Source organism: Macrotis lagotis, chromosome 4 (genome assembly GCF_037893015.1).
Source record: "Macrotis lagotis isolate mMagLag1 chromosome 4, bilby.v1.9.chrom.fasta, whole genome shotgun sequence".
Taxonomy (NCBI): Eukaryota; Metazoa; Chordata; class Mammalia; order Peramelemorphia; family Peramelidae; genus Macrotis; species Macrotis lagotis.
Genome location: NC_133661.1, coordinates 17,083,561 through 17,103,684, shown reverse-complemented (window position 1 = coordinate 17,103,684; position 20,124 = coordinate 17,083,561). Strand labels below are relative to the sequence as shown.

Sequence of the window (20,124 nt, the reverse complement as noted above, 5' to 3'; positions counted from 1 at the left end):
TGAGATTACCCAATGCTGTTACATATTTTCTCTGATACTTAAAGTTTTATAAGGTTTGCCTAAAGAATTTAGAGACTAAGTAAGCTGTGGAGTATCGCACCCTTATTATTTCTCAGAGGCAAGATTTGGACTCAATTCTTTCTGGCTTCAGGGCAAGTTTTACCCACTATTTTGCCTATTTAAAATATGTGATTAAAAAATAAACAGACTTAAATAGGATTATAGAATCTATTACTGGATTAATAGAGTTCACACTATATGAAAATAGCTTTTGAGAACATTCTGTTGGTCAAAATCATAAGTGAACTCCAGTCATTTCTCTTTGCCCTGTCCCCACCAACCATCTGACTCACTTGACCTTTGAAATAAAATTGTTCTTCCTGAAGAGATTATTTTCATATTTTCAGAAAATGCCAAATGAGACTGGACTTGGAGATGCAGAAGACTATTAGTTTCTTACCTGTTTTTATGGTTATTACTTCATGATTGGTTTCATACATATTTTTAAGGATTGTTCCCTAAATGGAGATTTTGAAGGCCCAGTGATTGATGCAGGCAATAGAAAGGATAAACATGGGTATCCCTTCCCTTAGGGAGTTACATTTTACTGAATACCCACTCATAAGGTTAATTAGAGAGGATATATATATATATATATATATATATATATATATATATATATATACATATATTAGGGTGAGGGTAGTGAGGTGACATAAGTATCGGGACTGAAGTCAGAAACACTCAATTTCCTGAGTTCAAATTTGACCTCAGGCACTTACTAGCTGTGTGACCCTGAACAAGTCACTTAACCCTGTTTGCCTCAGTCCTTCATCTGAATAATGAGCTGGAGAAAGAAAAGTCAAGACATTCCAGTATCTCTGCCAAGAATACCCATAATGGGGTCAAAAAAGGTCAGGCATGTCTGAAATCACTGAACAACAAAACTATATTAAATATTATTAACATTTCTTCAATTCTATTAACATGATATTAAGGTGTGGATGAGATTATGTAACCTCAGAAACCCTTTTCAATTCTGAAATTCCAATTCTGAGATAAGGTTTTGGTTTGAAGAAAAGCAACACCTATATTTGGGTTAAATTTAATTTTAAAAAATAACCTACATTCCTCACAGAAACATTCAGCTGTTGTTCAAATCATTTCTAACAATGATAAAAATCAAAATATTCTGACTATCCACAAATCCCAGTGAGCTGCCCAACATGCTAATCACTATGGAGACCCCCCACAGAAATTCCAAGAAAGCCAGCTTAACTGGCATGGTAGTATTAGAACCAGATGCTATTTGGCATCTGCCTTTCTCTCTTTTCTCTGTCATTGAAAGAAAAGGGGACAAGGGATTTGAATGTTTGAACTGATGATAATTTAGTAGTCTATCCCATATTTTTCCCTTATTAACAGGTAATTTTCATTTTTTAAATGAACTTTCAGAAAAGAGGAAGAAATAAAATATAAATGTCTGAAAAGGATGTGTGGAATTGGACAGAGGCCTGGCCTTGGAGGAAGCAAGGTCTGGGTTCAAGTCTTGTCTCTAACACTTGTTCTTTGACCTGGCACAATTCTCTAACATCATTCAGATGATCTGCCAATCTGCATTATGAAATGCAATTCACTGAGGAAATCATGGGTCCAGGGCGAGTCATGAACAACCAGAGTCTATAAAATGGTCAACACCCTGGTCAGTTCCCTGTACAGTTGGATTTTCTCTTTTGAAATGATGTTTACAATAGTCCAAGTTTCAATGATGGATCTTTTTACAAATGGACTTATAAACACACACATACATACATATATGCATAGATGCATGCATACACACATATATTTAAAACTTCATTTCTCTTTTAGCACCAATTTTTAAGTCTTTCTCAATTATATATATGTTAATTTTCTTTTATTGTTCATACATATATTACTCTGTATATTTTTACATGAGCTGGAGTTCATATATAATTTCTCAAATATTAAAATAGAAAATAGTTTTACTTTCTTTGTGAAACATTTGTTTTTTAAAAATGTAATCAGAATACACTTTATGCAATTATGGAATCAAAGTTAACAGCATGAAAGGGAAGGTCAGAGATCCTATATGCATATAAACTTCTCTTAGATACAATACCTAAGAACAAATAGCTGATCTTTATCATTATATTCTTGTTATATTCATGCTGGATCTGGAATAACAAACCCAGATCTATGAGATCGATGTAGGAAAGGCAATGATGAACTGGACAGCATCCAGAAGATGAGAAGCAAAAAGATAAAGTAGCTGAAGAAATTAAAATGTTTAGTTGGAGAACAGGGGCAGAACAAGGGGCAGAGTTCAAAAAGGACAGCTTTCAAGTGTTAGAAAGGTTGCTATGTAGAAGGTGGGAAATCAATTGACTCTTCTGAACCCCAAAGAGTAAAAGTGGAAACAATAAGTTTAAGTTAAAAAGAATTAGATTTAACCTTTAATGTCAGGAAATAAAGAAACAACATCATAGTTACTATGAAACCTATCTCAGGGTGCACAGGGCTGACTATTGAGATGGTGAGTTTCTCTTCACTAGAGATGGACATGCATAAAGTAGGGTGACCCCAGGTTTGACATTTTACAATGTGTGGGATTCTGTCTTGCAAACAGGTTACCCTAGATGCTAACTGAGGCCCCTTCCAGTTCTGTAATACTAGGTCACTTCTATAAATCCCATAAATTGAAGAAGACATTTTAATCTAGCTATATATCACACACAACAAACATAGTGACTCCCAATTTTCTTCAGGTCTTTCAAGATCCTTTCCAAAGTTTGCTATCTACCCAGTATACCAGATACTAGCATAATATTCATACCAGCAAACAATATAATAAAAGATGGTTTAGGCTCTGCCTGAACAAGCTAGAATTTTCCCTCAATCCCCAAAATGCAGACCCCATGAATGTAGGTCAGAACAGCTCCTTTCTCATCAACAATGCACAGTAAGCTTTTGCCACCAGTGATGTGCAGAATGCCATTCTAGCAAGGCACCCTTGAGATGAAATGCACAGCTGTATTAGAATGTATCAATGCTTACATATAATAAAGCTATTTCCATGTACATATTTAATCACTAAATATTCCAATCCTTTTCTCTTCATTGAATTGAAATCATTTCCCGCATGTTTGATGGGGCCTCCCCTGCTGTCACTTCCACAATAAGAGCTATAAGTCACACTTAGGCAAACATTGTTGGATAGGCTTACACTGGTGAATCCTCATGCACCAATTTAACACTTGACTCTAAATCTTTGTGCTCTGGGATGGGGCTTCCTCCCCCAAGAGAAAACAGCTATTGTTTTTGAGCATATGATTGTTTCAGAATTAGAGCTGCAAAAGATTTTGAAGAATAGGTAATCTAATCTCATGGGATTACAAATATATCTGCATTTATTACAGCCTCACATACAAACACAGATACATACTTACACATAAACATTGATTCAGATTGGATGCTCCCATTGGACGAACTAAGATGTTTTTGGGTTTGTTGTACAGTTAACAGTATAGAGCCTATCACTCAGTAGGAGATGAAGAATTACTTATTAAATAATTGAACATATTAATTCAATTTATCAAGTATATATGCCAACCTCTGGGGAAAGACAGTCTTGCCTTCTATGAGCTTACATTCTAATGGGGAAACAATATAAAGATTGTTATAATAATAATTATTATTATAGTCAGTATTTATATAGTATCCTGCTATCCCAGGAATTATACACAGCACTTTTATTAATGTTATCTCATCTGATCTTCATTCACAACAACACTGGAATAATAATTGCTATTATATCCAGTTTCCAGATGATGAAACTGAGGCAGAGAGTAGTTAAGTGACTTGATTAGGGTCACACTGCTAGTAATTGCCTAAGACTTGCTAAATTGCAAGGCTTTCTGACTCCAGCCCCAGTATTCTATTCACTGAGTTTTCTAGCTGCCTGTAGAAGAATTGGTATCAACACATTTAAAGTATACTATATACATGTAGAAAATTAAATTAAAAAGCTTACACAATGACCCCAATGGGACAGTCATTGGCAGTGAATTTGACCAGGATGGGCTTCCTGTAAGAGATGAGCTTCAAGGAAGAATCTAATGCAGAGAGTTTCGATTACTGGATTACACTCTTACAAGGAATCCATGGATGATTCATGTTCCATGTAATCTAAGATCCTTGGTTTCATCATCTGCAAAATGACTTTTTTTAGGATTAAAAGCCATTCCATTTCTAGGAAAACTGACACTCTTACATGAATGCTCTCTCAATTCTTTTATCTTCAAACCCTTTGATATATCACATCCAGTGTTGCCAAAGTGATTTGCTAAACATGGAGATCTAAATGCATCATTCTCTTATGTAATTGCACTGTTTGCCTATTGTTTCTCACATCAAATATAATTTCTTCTGCTTAGATTTTAACCCCCTTCTCATTAGTTTCTTTTGTTATTACTCCTGATCCCATTCTCTGTAATCCAGTCAAACTATCCTCCCAAATTCTCAAAAAAAATCTCTCTCATGTCAAGTCTTCCTATGCATCCTTTCCTACTCATTATATACAGAAGTAAACCTACATTTCCTTCAAAATAAGCTAAAAAGGGCCTTTACTTTGTCTTTAATCCTTTGACTGCTGGTACCTTCCTACCCAAATCATTGTGTATTTCACTGATGCAACATAAAGGCAACACAAACAAAACGCAAGATGGATTTGTTTCATTGAGGCAGCTAGATGGCACAATGTTTGTGTTCTGTCTTTTCCATCATGTCTGATTCTTCATGATCCTGTTTGGAGTTTTCTTGGCAAATGGTTTGCTATTTCCTTACCTCTTTCATTTTATAGATGAGGAAACTGAGACAAACTAGATTAAGTGATTTGCCCAGAGTCCCATGGCTAGAATGTGTTTGAACCCAAATTTGAATGTTAGGCTGACCTGAGTCCAAGCTGGGCAGTCTATCCACTGCACCACTTAGGTGCCCTATGTGGCTCATTATATAGGCTCCAATTCTGTCATACAGATAATCTGAGTTCAAAAGGCATCCTCAGATATTTGCTATCCATGTGACCCTGAACAAATCATTTAAGCTTTGTCTTCATCAGTTTCCTTAAGTGTGAAAAGGTCATGGTAAGTGCACCTACTTCCCAGGGTTGGTGTGAAGATCAATTGAATCAATATTTATAAATGTGATTTGCAGTGGGCCTAATATAGCAATAAATAATATACTAAGTAACAATAAATAATAAATATGTGCTTCTTTTCCATCTTATATTTATTCTCTAGGTACTTAAATATGTATTTGTTGTCTTCTCCATTAGATTGTAAGTTCCTTGAAGGTAGGGATCAAATAATTATTTGTATTTAAATGCCCAGTATCTGCTCCATTTTAAGCCCTCATAGAATGTTCTTTGATCATTGATTTCTTCTAAGGTGCCTTCCAGATCTTAATCTATCGTCCTTTTGGCTACTTAATCTCAATTGAAATGAATAAACCAATTTCTAACACAGTTGACCTGGCCACTACATTCTCAGTCACAGTATGACAAGGAAATAACATAAACTCATTAGCAGGCCACAGCTTTCTGAAACAGGTTTTCCTGGGAGCCTTAATTTCAAAATAATTTTGGAGATAATTTGTGGGCAGCTGCACCTGTGCCACATGACCCTGTGAATTCTGTGGCTTCCCCAAGGATGCCTGGGGGAAGGCAGAGTAACTATAAGGCTGGAAAAGGAGGCATTTCCAGACAAGAGAGCTTTGCTCAACTTGGGGGAGGGGCGGGGAAGATTCAGAAGGCATGTTCGCTGCAAAGGCAGTTTTCTGATTACTTTTGTTATCACCTCCATAAGCTGGATGGATATTGAGTCTGCTGGGCAGAACTGAGGGACAGTGGCATCCCTCAGGCTCAGGCAACCTCTCTGCAGCTGTCACCTACATCTAGAGGATGGCCACAACACTGTTGGCAATTATCTAGGCAGCTCGAGAATAGGGGGCGGGCTGAGGGAGCAAGGGAGGGAGAGACAGGGAAGTTAAGGCAAGGAGGGAGAGGAGGAGGGGGGAGGGTGTGGAGGAGGCAGGGAGAAAGAGCAAAGAGGAGGAAAGGGGATGGTGAAGGAGGGGGGAGAGAGAGGGAGAGGACGGAAGAGAGACAGACAAAATACAGAGAAAAGAGAGAGGAAGAGAATAAAGGAAGGGAGGAGAGGGAGAAACAAGAACAAGAGGGAGGGGAAGGGACAGAAGGAAAGGGAAGGAGGGATGGAGAGGGAGAGTGAAGGAGAGACAGAGAGAGAGAGAGACAGAGACAAACGGGGGGAGAAAGAGACAGCCAGCCAAAGGCAGAGAGAGAGACAGAGAGATAGAAACAGAGAGAGAGAGAGGGAGAGGAGGAGAGACAAAGAGAGAAGATTAGAGAGAGCTCACTTCCACGTGGGAAGAGCAGCCATCTCTTCGCCCACAAGGCTGGGGTACTGTAGTACCCCATCTCCGCGGGAGGGGGGCCTCAGGCTGCTCCCCCCACAATTCTGGGGCTGGGCCTCAATGGCCGGGGGCGCCACGTCCCTGCCCTTGCCCCAAGGCCGCAGGAGGCCACAGAACTGGCAGAGAGCAGCCCCTCCCCGTGGGCTCCTCACCGGCCCCGACTCTCTGCCATGGCCCAGCCCCAGGAAAGCGCACTGTGGGGGGAGAGGGGACAGAAAGTTGGTGTGGCATGGCCAGGCCAGCTCGGCAAGCAATCCTAAGGCCTGCGGGGCAACGGACTCCTGCCACCGAGCAAGTGTGTGCCACCAGACACCCCCCTTTCCTGGGCCCTTTTCCTCATCTATTGTATTGGGGGGATTTCACCTGGGGGGCAGTAAATTCCCAAGGCGCCCACTTCTGACCCTAGCCGGGCAGACAGTCTGACTTTTCTGGCTCTGTCTGCAGCAGCCGCCTTCTGAGGGGCCGAGCTCCTGGTCCTTTGCGGCTCCGAACCTGGATCCTGTGACCTTTTTAGCCTCCACTTTGAAACCCACCAGTGATTGTGGAGTAGACTACCTGTATGCCCATCAGCACCCGTAAGGGATGCCTTCTGTCTCAAATATCATCATCATCATCATCATAATGAAGAAGAAGAACAACAGATCCAGTAAGTCACTCACAATGTAGAGAAATAGGGCAAGTCCAAGGTCACCAGGACTAGCCCAGCTAGCCTGTCCCACCAGAAAAGGGAAGTTGGCTGTACCTCGGAATCCCTTCTGATGAGCTTTGTAAGTTGGAAGCAAACTTGAGAACCAGGGAGGAGTAAGGTGAGATGCCCCTGGCGTCTTCCATTGGACCCCTTGTGTATGCTTGCTAGCTTTGTGTGACTTCATTAGGCTATAAACTCCTAAAGGCAAGGAGGGTCTTTTCTCCCTTCAGGTATAGCTGATCCCCAGCACCTCATAGATACTTAATAAATGAATTACTGACTAACTAACCTTTTGGTAAGTCACTCTGTCTCCCTGGGTCTGGCTTCACTGTAAGATCCCTTCTTACTCAAGTTTCCTGGGAAGGCAGAGCCCAAAACTTGATGGGATGTGCTTTACACAGGATGTAACTGTGGTCATCCAGTCTCCTGTTTCATTTTGTGTCCTCCATACTTTGCCTCACATCCCAAAATGAGTGACTTCTCAGGGATTGGCAAAATATGGCAGCCATTCGATTTGCCTTTCTTACTGTCTTGATGCCTCCCTTCCACAGTCCCCTTCATTTCAAGAAAAGTTAAGGGAGAAAAAAACATGAATAAAAATTCAGAAAAGCACAAACTACCACTGGAAAACATGGGACAATTTTTTTTCTTTTCACCATTCTTTCACTATATAGCTCTAAATGACAGCAGAACACAGTCAAGGAAATCTCACTAGGTGGACTTAAACCATTAGTTTTGTATAAAGCTAGATGGATAGAACACTGGTCTTGGAGTCAGGACTACGGGGGTTTGACTCCAGCCTCAGGTACTTGGTGCTCACTAGCTGTGTGACCTTGGGCAAGTCACTTAATCCTGATTGCTTCCCATCTAGAGCCAACTCCAGTCACCCTGATTCATATCTGACCACTGGATCCAGATGGTTCTGGAGGAGAAAGTGAGGCTAGTGCATTAGCATGGCATCCCCTCACTCAAATCCAATTTACTTGTCATGGCATCAACTCCCAGATGTCATGGTTGTCTTTGATAATGAAGGACAGATATCAACATCATTTCTAAACAAAGTAAGTGACTTAAAACCAAGGACTGTCTATCAGCCTGTCTCTTGCTTCTTTCTGTTTGAATCTGTCCCTCACTATCTCTGTCTATCTCTCTGACTCTGTGTGTCTCTGTTACCTCTGTTTCTCTCCCTTCATCCCTCCCTCCCTTTCTCTGTCTCTGTGTTTGTCTCTTTTTCCTCTCTTCCTCTCTCCTTGTGAAGTCCCTGGCACATGGAAACATTTGACTGAAGCATAGACATCATTCCTACTCTCACAAAATGATATCCAGGGATACGCATCCCCCAAACCCAGACAGAGAAGACAATATCTTTTTAGGAAATTCATTTTTTGGGGGGAGGGTAATCAAGATTTCCCAATTTTTACCCACAAAGGAAATGATGACCCCAGCTCCCAGAAAAAACTATGAAATACCAAAAGAATCCTGCTTATGTGTTTGCTTATCACTTAAATCAGCTCTGTGCTGGTGATGAGGCTCACTCTTCCTACCTTGTGCTTTAACTTCTGGAAAGGTTTTGTAGCTGCCCTGATATTTCAGAATTTATGAGTCAGATCTCTTTCCTCTCTGCCATATGAATGAAAGTATACTGGGAAAAGCAAACACTGGCTCTGTTTGTTGTCCAGAGTTTAAATATTTAGAAAATGAAGCCGCTTCTCTTAGCTGTACTGCAGCTCTCTCTGGATAAATTACCACTGTTCTATGCTGGTATACTAGCTAAGGGACAGCTTGTGTGAAGAATAAGAACCATGAGTCTTAAAGAGGAGGGAGCCACCAGGTGGCCATTGCCCTTGAGGAACCCTGGGAATCTTTACTGGAAACATGGACTTGGTGAATTCCTGGTAGAGTCATCACTGGATCATCTTGGCATTTAGCATTAACGTAGCTTTACAAATCACTTAGCCAAAATCTATCATTTTACCAGAGAAAGAAACTGAGGCTTGGAAAGAGAAGTGAGTTACATTACTTCAAGAAGCAACTCTCTCCCCTGCCTTCCTTACACACACACACACACACACACACACACACACACACAGAGAGAGAGAGAGAGAGAAAAAGATTTTGACTCTTTTTTTATTGGTGATTTGAAATCCCCTAGAGGAAAATATAACAGAATGATAGATTTTCAGTTGGAAGTGGGAGTTAGGGTCATCCAGTCCAACAGTGCTTGCTTACTTTTTAATGGTAGGGATACTAAAGCACCAAGGAGTTAAGGGACTTGTCTAGGGTCACATCTACCAAGTGCCGATATTGGGATTGAAAGTTGTCTTCCGGGGTGGCTAGGTGGTGCAGTGGATAGAGCACCGGCTCTGGAGTCAGGAGGACCTGAGTTCAAATCCGGTCTCAGACACTTAATAATGACCTAGCTGTGTGGCCTTGGGCAAGCCACTTAACCCTATTTGCCTTGCAAAAACCTAAAAAAAAAAAAGTTGTCTTCCTAACTCTCAATTCAATTCCCTAATTCTGCACATCTGTTTCTCCAGTAGAGGTGAGGTAGGGCAGAAGACAGCTTATTTTTAGGGCTTCATTAGTATTAGGAGTGGGTAAATAGAATTTACCCTGCCTCAGTCTCCATTTTAATGCCTAATAAATTTGACTGAGGGGGAGAGGCAGAGAATTTTATTACATATGACCAAAGAGGAAAGCAAAACTAAATAATCTGAAACTCCCATTTGATCAAATACGAGAAAATGCAAGACATTCTAGGGCTGACAACAATCCCCTTTCCATTGTTTACAGATAAAGGTCATGGAGGGAAATGTCTCCAGGCTTCTCTCCCCTGCCCCTTCAAGAAGAAAGTCTTATCCTGCTTTTACAGCCAGCTTATTCACTGCCCCTGCAACCAACCCACCCCCATTGCATTGCTTTAAATTACTCAGATGTAACGTAAATAACACTTAACTTTTCAAAAAAGAAGCAGACAATGTTGTACTTTACATAGTTAAAAAGGTGCAGCTCTGGAAACTGTGTGTCAGCACATCCCACTGATCTTCCCCGACCTGGAAACATTCTAAGACTTGCATGTGAGCGTGGAGACATGCAAAGGACTCCTCCTTCCCCAAAGCCCCCGGAGCAGCAGGTGGATAGCTGAACATCACCCTAATGGCAGCAAGTGTGCACACGTGGATTGCGTTCAGGTCTTCTCTCTGTGAACTTGCTTCAGCTGTCATCTTGGAGGGCTGGGCAAGTCAATCTTGGTTTCCTAATGTTTCTCGTTCATGGAAAGTCTCTCTCTGATTTTGTTAAGGATTCTGCAGAGACTTTGTGGTTTCATTTGTAAAATTAAACCAGATGGTGATTCAAATCAGAGTCAGGGAGGGAGGGGAGGGGGTGATCATATTGACCCTTCCCTTCCTTAAATGGTGACTTCCTTCAGTGCCTATCCTGAAGATACCAATAGAGAGCGTCTGTCTTGGAGAGGATATGTGCAAAACTCCAGAGAGCAGGAGAAAGCATATAACTGAATGCGCCTTGTTGCAAAGCTCCAGACAGTGAGTGTAGCTGTGCATTGCGAGTTAAAAACTCCAGGGAGCCACTGTATTGTTAGTTTAGAAAGTTCCAGAGAGCAAAAGAAACATATAACTGTGCATGGCTAGTTAAAAGAAAAAGCTCCAATTAGCAAAAGAAGTCCTAGCACTGTGTCTGGCTACTTACAAAGCCCCAGAGAGGAAGAGAAGGAATAGACCCGGGTAGGGCTGCTTCCAAGGCCCCAGAGGACGCCTCCAGCTGGGCATTGTTAGTTAGAACCCAGACCCACCCAGGAAGGACTATGCTTGGGCCGAGCTAACACTGGAGATAGCAAGAGAAAGAGTCTGTGGCACTGCCCTGCTAGTTCCAAAGCTCCAGAGAGCCAGAGAGAGAGAGAGAGAGAGAGAATGCAAGTGGGCACTGCTGGCCACAAAGCGGAGACTGCGGCTGGGCACGGCTAGCTACAAAGTTCCAAACAGCAAAAGCTAGAGCTGGCCATGGCTACTTCCAAAGCCCCAGAGGAAGCCTCCAGCTGGGCATTGCCGCTTAGAAAGCCCCAGATGCAGCCGGGAAGGACTATGCTTGGGCCGAGCTAACGCTGGCCATGGCAGCAGAAGGGCAGCAGCGGCGCCTGCTAGCTCCAAAGCCCCAGACACAGGATGCCAGTGGGCACTGCTGCTCACAAAGCAGGAGACGGCAAGCTTGAAAGCTCCAGCTCAGCAGGAGCTCCGGGGCGCTGGGCAGGCGGGCGCCCCCCGGCCGCCCCCCAGCGGTGCTGCCCTGCTCGGGGGCCTGGCTCTGCAGCAGCAGAAGCCCGGGGCGGCGGAGCCGAGGCAGCGCGCACATTGGCGCACGCCGCCAAGGGGAAGGGAGGAGGACGAGGAGGAGGAGGAGGAGGAGGAGGAGGAAGAGGAGGAGGGGGGAGCCCCCTCAGCTGGCTGTTGACGTCGGCTCGGGCTGGCAATGTGGACGCGAGCGCCGGCCGGGGGAAGCCGGTGGCAGGCAGGCGGCCGCCTCGCCGGGCTGGCCGAGCCGGAGCTGGGCGTCTGAGGGCGGCCAGGCTGCCCCGCCGCCCCGGTGCCCGGCCGCCCGCTGCCCGGCCACCCCTCGCCTCGCCCGCCCGGCGCTGCTGCGGAGCCGCCGCGCTCTCCCGCTGGGCACGGCTGGCAGAGGGGCGCCTCCGCCGCGGGGCTCCCGGGGGGGGGTGCCCAGAGGAGCGCGGAGCCGGCAGCGGGCTCGGCGGGGGCACCTGGGCTTGGGCGGCCCCTGCAACTTGCCGGGGCTCCCGGGCGGCGCTGGGGTGCCCCTGGGACCGGAAAGTTTGCCTCCTCTCCCCGCCGGGGAGCCGGCTGCCAGCCTCCCGCCCTCCCTCTCCAGCCTGCCAGGTCTGACTGTTGCGCAGTGAGCCGAGCGCCGCGCCGGCCGGAGGGAGCCGCTGCCGGGGGACATCGGAGCGCTTAGGTGGAGGACGAGGGGGAGGAGGAGGAGGAGGAGGAGGAGGAGGAAGAGGAGGAGGAGGAGGAGCAGGGCGAGGACCAGGAGGAGCAGGAGCAGGCGGAGGAGGAGAAGCAGCAACTGTCGAGTGCCCGCCGTGCCCCTCGGCGTGGCCAGCGGAGCGGCCGGGGCAGGCGCGCAGGAGCCCCTGGCACGGACCGCGGGGCTGAGCCCTGCCTGGAAGGACCCTCGGAGGAGCGGGCGCCTAGCCTGGGGGGGGGGGGCGGGGGGCGGCTCCGGGCACCACCGGCCGGGGAGAGCCTGGCACCTCGGAGCCTCCCGGGCTGCCTCCCGGACCCGGGGCTCCCGTCAAGCCCGGACTCTGGGACTGCCAACTGCGGGGAGCCCCAGCTCGGAAGGCGGGGGCAGAGGCAGCGGCAGAGTCGGCGGCAAGGACAGAGGCAGCAGCGGGCAAAGGTGGACAGTGGCATCAGCAGCTGCTGCCAGGGGATGAAAGCAAGGTAAGAGCGGCCACAGAGCCCACATTCCCAGAGGGCTGCTGGCCTTAGCAAGACCCTGGATTCCTTTGCCTCCCATTGCTTCTCTCCTCCCTCCCAATTCCTCTCTCTCTCTCTCTCTCTCTCTCTCTCTCTCTCTCTCTCTCTCTCTCTCTCTCTCTCTCTCTCTCTCTCTCTCTCTCCCCTCCCTCACTGGACACACACTTTGGTCCCCACCCCCACATTTCCCCATAAGGGGCCTTGCCCATTGGGCCATCTGGTAGTTCAGCATGGCTTTTGCCATTCTCTCGGCTTCAACTCTGCCTGGAAGTTGCTTGCAGGTGGATTTCTGTAAGCTTCAACTTTTCTTTTCCATTTAAGTGATGGTCCCTTGTAAACAGAATTGCAGGAAACAAACAAAACCTCAGCGTCAGCTGAAGGGACGCTGATAGTCCAGGATCGCCCCTGGCCGCCTTCCCCAAACAAAGCAAGGCTGGTAAAAAGAACTTTCTCCCATTCAAGTTTTCCTGGGGGTCCCAGATTCACAGGCTGCAGTAGCCGGTTATCTCGGTGCATGCCCACTCTTCTCTGCTCACACACACTTTATTGCGACGGATCAATGGTTGAATTTGTGATGGTAAAAGTCATTTCTGGTTCCAACCTGGGCTAAAAGTTGATTTAGAAATCTGGTTCCTCCCATGACATTTGGTAGGAGTTAGGACCAGGACCAAGTTAACAATGGAGGGGCATGGGGAGACCAACAGACACTGAGCATGATGCTCCCGAGAGCCTCGGATTTCACATGCCAGTGACTACAAGGTGACTGAAAACTATCTCTGGTTTGGCAAGTTAATGATGCCAAAGGCTTGGCTGATTTTTAGAGCCTACGCGTCAGGATGGAACAATCATGTTGAGCAAAGTCGAGTTGGAAAACCTCCTTGCCTGGGCTCTAATATCTTCATGTTATAATAAGAGAAGGAAATGAACCAGTTAGTATTCCGATCTTGTAAGTCTTGGCTTGGGAGGGAGCCTGCTGTTACATTTCATTTCCCATCTCATTTGTGGGAGCAGAATAATGTCAGATGCATTCTGCACGATGATACATGCTTGCACATGTATGTGAGCATCCATTCCCAGGATGTCCTGGAAAGGAGAGAGTGGCAAGGGCCAAGGTCGGCCCTCTTGAAAGACAGCGGTTCTTGACTTATGGGACTGTGCCATGGCAAAACTTAGTTGTATTTTCAGAGCTTTGTCTGGGTTCATTTTCTCCTCCACGTGTCACTTTCACCATAGATTTAAGCCTCTGTCTGTTATTACTACAGGCCCTCTTATTCACATTTCTCTTCCCATTTCAAGCAGGCTTGCATTGATGTGATCTGATTTTCCTACTGTATGTTTTATGAAGCTTCCATGTGTGTTTCTTGTTAGTAAAACTACTCTGGAGACAAATGTTAGACAGACTCATGGTTAAAGTTAGGGGCCGAGCCGTCATACCTAAATTGTTTTCCAAGGGGAACAATAAAGAGTAATCAAACACTGGAAAGGCTCTGAGCTTAATATAAGTTCAAGGAATGACTAGAGAAGAGAAAGGACTGAGTTTGAGATGCATATAGAAAAGTATTTTGCAAGGCTTAATCTACAGAGCTAAACTGAATAGACTAGTTTATTTTATAGAACTCGTTTTGTTGGTGGATAACTCAAAAATAATTGAAGATTCCACTATTGTTCAGTAAATATTTGCCAGTCAAAACATTTCTTTTGGGGTCCAGAGAACCTAGGAACAGGGCTTTCTGAGGACACAGACCAAGTTTCAATTACTGGTGAGGTTAACTCCCCCAGTCATGCCCTTGCCCTACACCTGCCCTTATTTAACTTCACTTTATCACTTTTATTCCCAGCAGTCTGTTGTGCTCTTTGCTCTGCCTCTCTGTTGGAAGGGCAATCACGACACTAAATTTGTCACTGTCTCTAGTTAGAGTTAGTTTAAGCTATGATAAGAAGTCCAGGTAATAATGGTATCCTCTCTACTCATTGACCCCAAATGGATGACTCAGGAGTTTTATTCTAATCTTAAATCAAACAATCATCTATATTCTAATGATATGCATAGATTAGAGTTTGACAACTCACAAATTAAAAATCAGAGCTGACAATTTAAAAGCATAATGAAGGAGTCTGCAACCAGGTAATCTTGAGCACAATCCCTTAGTTTTCATTTCTCTTCCTCATTTAACTGGCATCATTGTAGAAAGCCCTGTTGGAGCTTTGGATTTGAGAAAGTTGATAGATGATTTGGATCTTTGGTTCTAGTGGATGGAGGACAGTGACTATAGGTTGTGCACGTGAATTTTTCTGTAAGATTTTCTTTCCTCTTCTCAGCTGTGTAGAGGTTTAGTAATTACTGCTTCTGCCTTAACCATTTACTGTGGGGGACTGCAAGTCCACCCTGGGTTACATTTTAGTCTTTCTTGTATGGTTGCCACAGTCTGAGCAGTAATAATTTCATAAATAGCTTGTGCTTCCTACTGTATAAAGGGATGTCATACCTGTCCATAATCTTTAGAGAGAAAAAAATGCATAGTCCTCCTGTCTGCTGCTCTAAAAGATCTCCTTTGTTGTGTCAGAAAGTTAGATCAGAAGAAAGTATGACTACTTACAAACAATATCTTTAACCTTAACAAATTAATCAGATACACTATGGGCTGTGACTTAAACTTGGTAAAAATGAACTAACAGAATGGAGAATTAGAAGTGTCATATTACAAGGAGAGAGGGGGACCTATAAAGGCAAAGTCTGATTCCATGAGTCACTAGTCAGATTTGATGTGCAGTGATGCCTCTGGTTGCCTGTGTTTTATTTGTGTCCTCTCACTGACTTCTAAAGCTCCTTTATACTATCATTATGTATCTTGAATAGCAGGCCTTGGGGTGATCTTGGCATCAGAGGACATAAGTTCAAAGGTACTTCTGCCACTTCATTAGCTATATGACCGGTTAAAAAATCTCTTAACTCCTCTGGATTCTCTTTCTACCCTTATGAAATGATCATATTTTACTCAATGAATGTGCAGGTCCCTTCTTTCTTTAAACTTATAGTGACATGAATGAAAACAAATATTTTCCAGACTTTTAAAACAATGATAACCAAAAATTTTGAATTTTGTTAAGTGATTGTGACTATCAAGCCCTGAAAATAAGGGTCATGAAGGACTCATTTATGAGATCTCATCAGAGCAAGGTAAATTTCAGTTAAGAAGCGTTTCTCCTTCAAATTATGTTACTAAACTCATGTATTATAGCCAGTTTGGAATGTCCTATCTAAATGAATCCAAACCTCCGTCTTTGCTTTAACCCAAGGAATATTTTACATCTTTGCGAACTAGTGTATTCTATTATACTTTTAACCCTTAAGAAATATTTTGATCCTTTGGAAAAAGGGAGCAAAATAGTTTCAGAGTTTTACCAAAACTCATAATTTTGTCTTTCCCCATTGTGTTTTGCAGTTGCAGAAGAGTCACCACATGGTGGTGACGTTGTGCTGAATAATATGATTTGGGATTCTTCACTAAGGCCTAGACTTGATTGAAAAAAAAAATCATTAATAGAATGTAGTTAGGACTTTATAGTTAGAGTTTTATTATTTTCTGAAATCTTTTTTAAAGTATCTCAGGAAGGATATACACAAGCATCACTCATATGCAAATTATTATACTTTATATATTTTCCTGACTTTGGCCAATACATTTCGTTCATAATAATTGTGGGAAAACGTCCAACATGCTTGTATAGAATATATTCAATTCCAGTGTATCTGAACAAGCTTAAGGAACAGTGAACTGGTCTTGGAACTAGGAAGACCTGAGTCCAAGTCTTGTCTCTGATGCAAACTGATTGGAAGACCCTGAGCAAGTCATTTTTCTTCTTGTGGGTCCAGTCAACCCTCTTCATGCCAAGCTATATGGGTAGAGAGACTCTCCTCATTTACAAGATCTCTATACTATGATCATTGTAAGTCCAATTTCCACTACTTTCCCCTACCCTCCTTTAGGTAGAACAACTCTGTGTTTTTTAGCTTTCCTAATAATATCTAGAATTACAAAATGGCAAGAACTTTGGTCTTAGAGGCAGAGGACTTTAGTTCAAGAACTTGGTCTACTCTTATTACATGTGTGACCTTGGAGAAATCATTGAATCTTTCTTGATTCTAAATATTATTTGTGTTAAATAAAAAGCTTGAACTAAAGATTCTCTCAGGTCTCTAAAAATTCAATATGTGATCTTTATTATCTATACAGTAAGATGAATACTGTGTCAACTTCTGGATCCAATTTCTCAATAGTCCTATTTCTCATTTTTCTACTCTACTCTACAGCCAATATGACTTATCCAGGTCCATATCTATTTGAAATAAACAACGATTCAGTTGGTGACTATTGTTGCCTTACACTGTACCTAGGTTTAGGGGGAGTTGGACAATTTTATTTTTTACATTTTTGCAAGGCAGACAAGGTTAAGTGACTTGACCAAGGCCACACATCTAGGTCATTCTTAAGTGTCTGAGGTCAGATTTGAACTCAGGGACTCCTGACTCCAGGGCCGGTGCTCTATCCACTGTGCCACCTAGCCACCCCTAGCTGGACAATTTTTAAAAGACATGGTTCCAAACATACATGGTGCTTTAAAAATAAGTATTAATAAAAATCTACAATAGGTATAAAGAAAAATTAAGAAGTTGCAAGGATGATCATTGTCCTTTGGGATTTAAAAAAATTCTAATTTGTGCAGAAAGCTGCATTTCATAGAAAGTCTGAGGTGAGGAAGGGAGCTACCTCCAAGATCATCTAGTCTATCCAAGTTTTGCACATAAACAAGTGACATTTCCCTTTATTATTTCAGTTGCTTGTTAATAAATGTACAGGAATTCAATAGGTCATGAATGAGAGTGGGGAAATGCAGGAATATGGAGCAAAATGAACAAAGGAAAAATGTTTGTAAAGAACAGCTTAGTCAGCAGTCACACTGGCTACATGAAGAACTGTTAAGATTTTCAATAGCCAAGCAAGAGACTAATACAGTGGAGGGAATCCTGGATTTGGACTGGGGAAATCTGAATTCTAACCTTTTACCACTAACCGCAGACAAATTAGAGAATCCATCCCAACTAGATGGGTTGCAATTCCCTTATTCACAAAATGAAGAACTTGATTAATATGATCCCAGGGGCAACAAGGTGGCACAGTGGATTGAGCACCGGCCCTGGAGTCAGGAGGAACAGAGTTCAAATCCAGCCTCAGAACCTTAATAATTACCTAGCTGTGTGATCTTGGGTAAGTCATTTCACCCCATTGCCTTGCAAAAACTAAAAACAAACCAAAACAAAAAAGATGTTCTTGAAATTGTTTCCAGATCTCAAGATTTTTTTCCCCACTCTCTAAGCAGAATTGGATTAGTTATGTAGTAAATATGTTTAAGGTTGAAAAAGGTGCTAATCAGTGATAAAACTTTAACGAGTTTACAGAGCCTTGTGCCAGACAACTGATTTCGATATAAATAGAAGACGCTGAAGGGTCTTCTTCGAAGTAATAGTCATGTTAGATCTATCATTAAGGAAACATAGTAGCTATATATGGGACACATTTGATCTGAGAGATAGTGATATTTGAGGAAACTTGTTGATGATATTGGTCCTTTGGTCTCAAAGAAGATGATGACAGCAGGAAGATGATAAGCACATGAATATGATTTGAATGGGGGGGGTGCCGCACTGCCACCTGTCTCACTTTCTACTCCAGAGCTATCTGGATCCAATTTGCTAGATAGGAATCCAGACCACTGGAGATAGCCCAGGGTGTGAGGCAATCAGGGTTAAGTGACTTGCCCAAGGTCACACAGCTAGTAAGTGACAGGTGTCTGAGGCTGGATTTGAACTCCTGTCTTCCTGATCCCAAGACCAGTGCTCTATCTACTGTGTCACCTAACTGCTCTTGGGGAAACTTGTTAGGAATTTATTGTGATGTGAACTGATGCTGAGGGAAGTGAGCTGAACCAGAATATTACACATTGCAATAGCAAAATTTTCTGATGATCCACTATAATAGTCTTAGTTTTTCTCAGCAATACAGTGATCAAAGGCAATGCTAAAAGACTTGCAATGGAAAATGTCATCCACATCCAGAGGAAAAAACTACAGAATCTGAAAGCAGATCGATGCATAGTCTCTTCAATACATACATGCACACATACATACATACATAAATATATATATGAGATTGTATGAGTGTGTATGTGTGTGTATTTCTCGTTATTTTTCTTTTTTCTTTTGATTATTCTTTCAGAGCATGAATAATATGGAAGTATTTTAACATGATTGTGGTTATAAAAACTAAAAATTAAAAAAAGAAAACAAGTGACAATAACAAAAAGTAATTAATTGTAAAAACTCAAGTTGGGGGAGAGAGTCAGGTTAGTAATAAAGGCAATATTCTAGTATCAGTATGACAATTGATGATTGAGACATTTCATGGATTGAACTGGCAGAATCTGCCATATTATAAAACTTCCCTGGGCTTCATTTCTCTCATTGTAAAAGCATCAATTACTATGGGATAGGATTTTTTTTAATTAGGGGGGAAAATTGTGTTTATGGTCCCTTGGATATCAGCAGATAAGAAATGAAGGAATGGCATAAAGTTCTATTACAATCATAATTGCTTTGGAATCCTTTATAGAATTATCTGACCCGGAGTCATTCGGCTATCACTTAAAGATTTTCAATAAGTGAAACCAATTCTCCCCATTTCACAAAGAAGTTCATTTCAGTTGGGAAATACTATGGCATTTTCCCTGATAATTAATCAAACATGCCTTTGTAAATTTTCCATCATTCCCATTATCTGGTTTCTAGGATCAAAACTAAGTCTATTCCTGAGTCCATATAAAAGCACATTTAGAAGTTAAAGTAAGTTTGAATGGTAGATCGTGAAGAACTTATTTTACAGATGAGGAACTGAGTCTCAGAGAATACAAGTTACTTTCTCAAGGTCAAAAGAATAAAGAAACTGCAAAAGTGAGATTCAAACTAATGCCCTAATTATACTTTAACCCTCTCTACTATACCACATTGCCTCTCAGATGGTTAAATTACTTCCATGTATTCACTAAGTCAATTAAAACATTATACATGGGGAAAATATGATATTCTCCAAAGTTTTCATAATGCAAACTGCACAAAATTTTTATTTACTGCTTTATTCAAATAAAAAAAATGAGAATTTCATATTTATAATAGTACATTAAAACTATATGACTACATAACAATATATTTATTAAGGAATTTTTAATAATTTTTCTAAACTTAATATATGGAATAGAGAGTCTAATAAAAAGTAGAATGATTATGAAAATAGTATCATAAATTGAGAGTTGTATTCAACACCACAGGTTATAAATGCAATTTTTGAAGAGAGAATTGAG

At 42.5% G+C, this 20,124-nt stretch overlaps 1 protein-coding gene across 3 annotated transcripts in view; it reads left to right on the top strand.

Annotated features, from left to right (window-relative positions):
* Window positions 1-12,542: 12,542 nt before the first annotated feature.
* The window catches only part of PCDH15 (protocadherin related 15), a 2,110,989-nt gene continuing 2,103,407 nt past the window's right edge, over window positions 12,543-20,124 (top strand). For all 3 annotated transcript variants that reach the window (XM_074232276.1, XM_074232274.1, XM_074232275.1), the window contains exon 1: window positions 12,543-12,675. The gene's annotated coding sequence lies outside the window, so the exon portion shown is untranslated. The remainder of the gene's footprint in view (window positions 12,676-20,124) is intronic.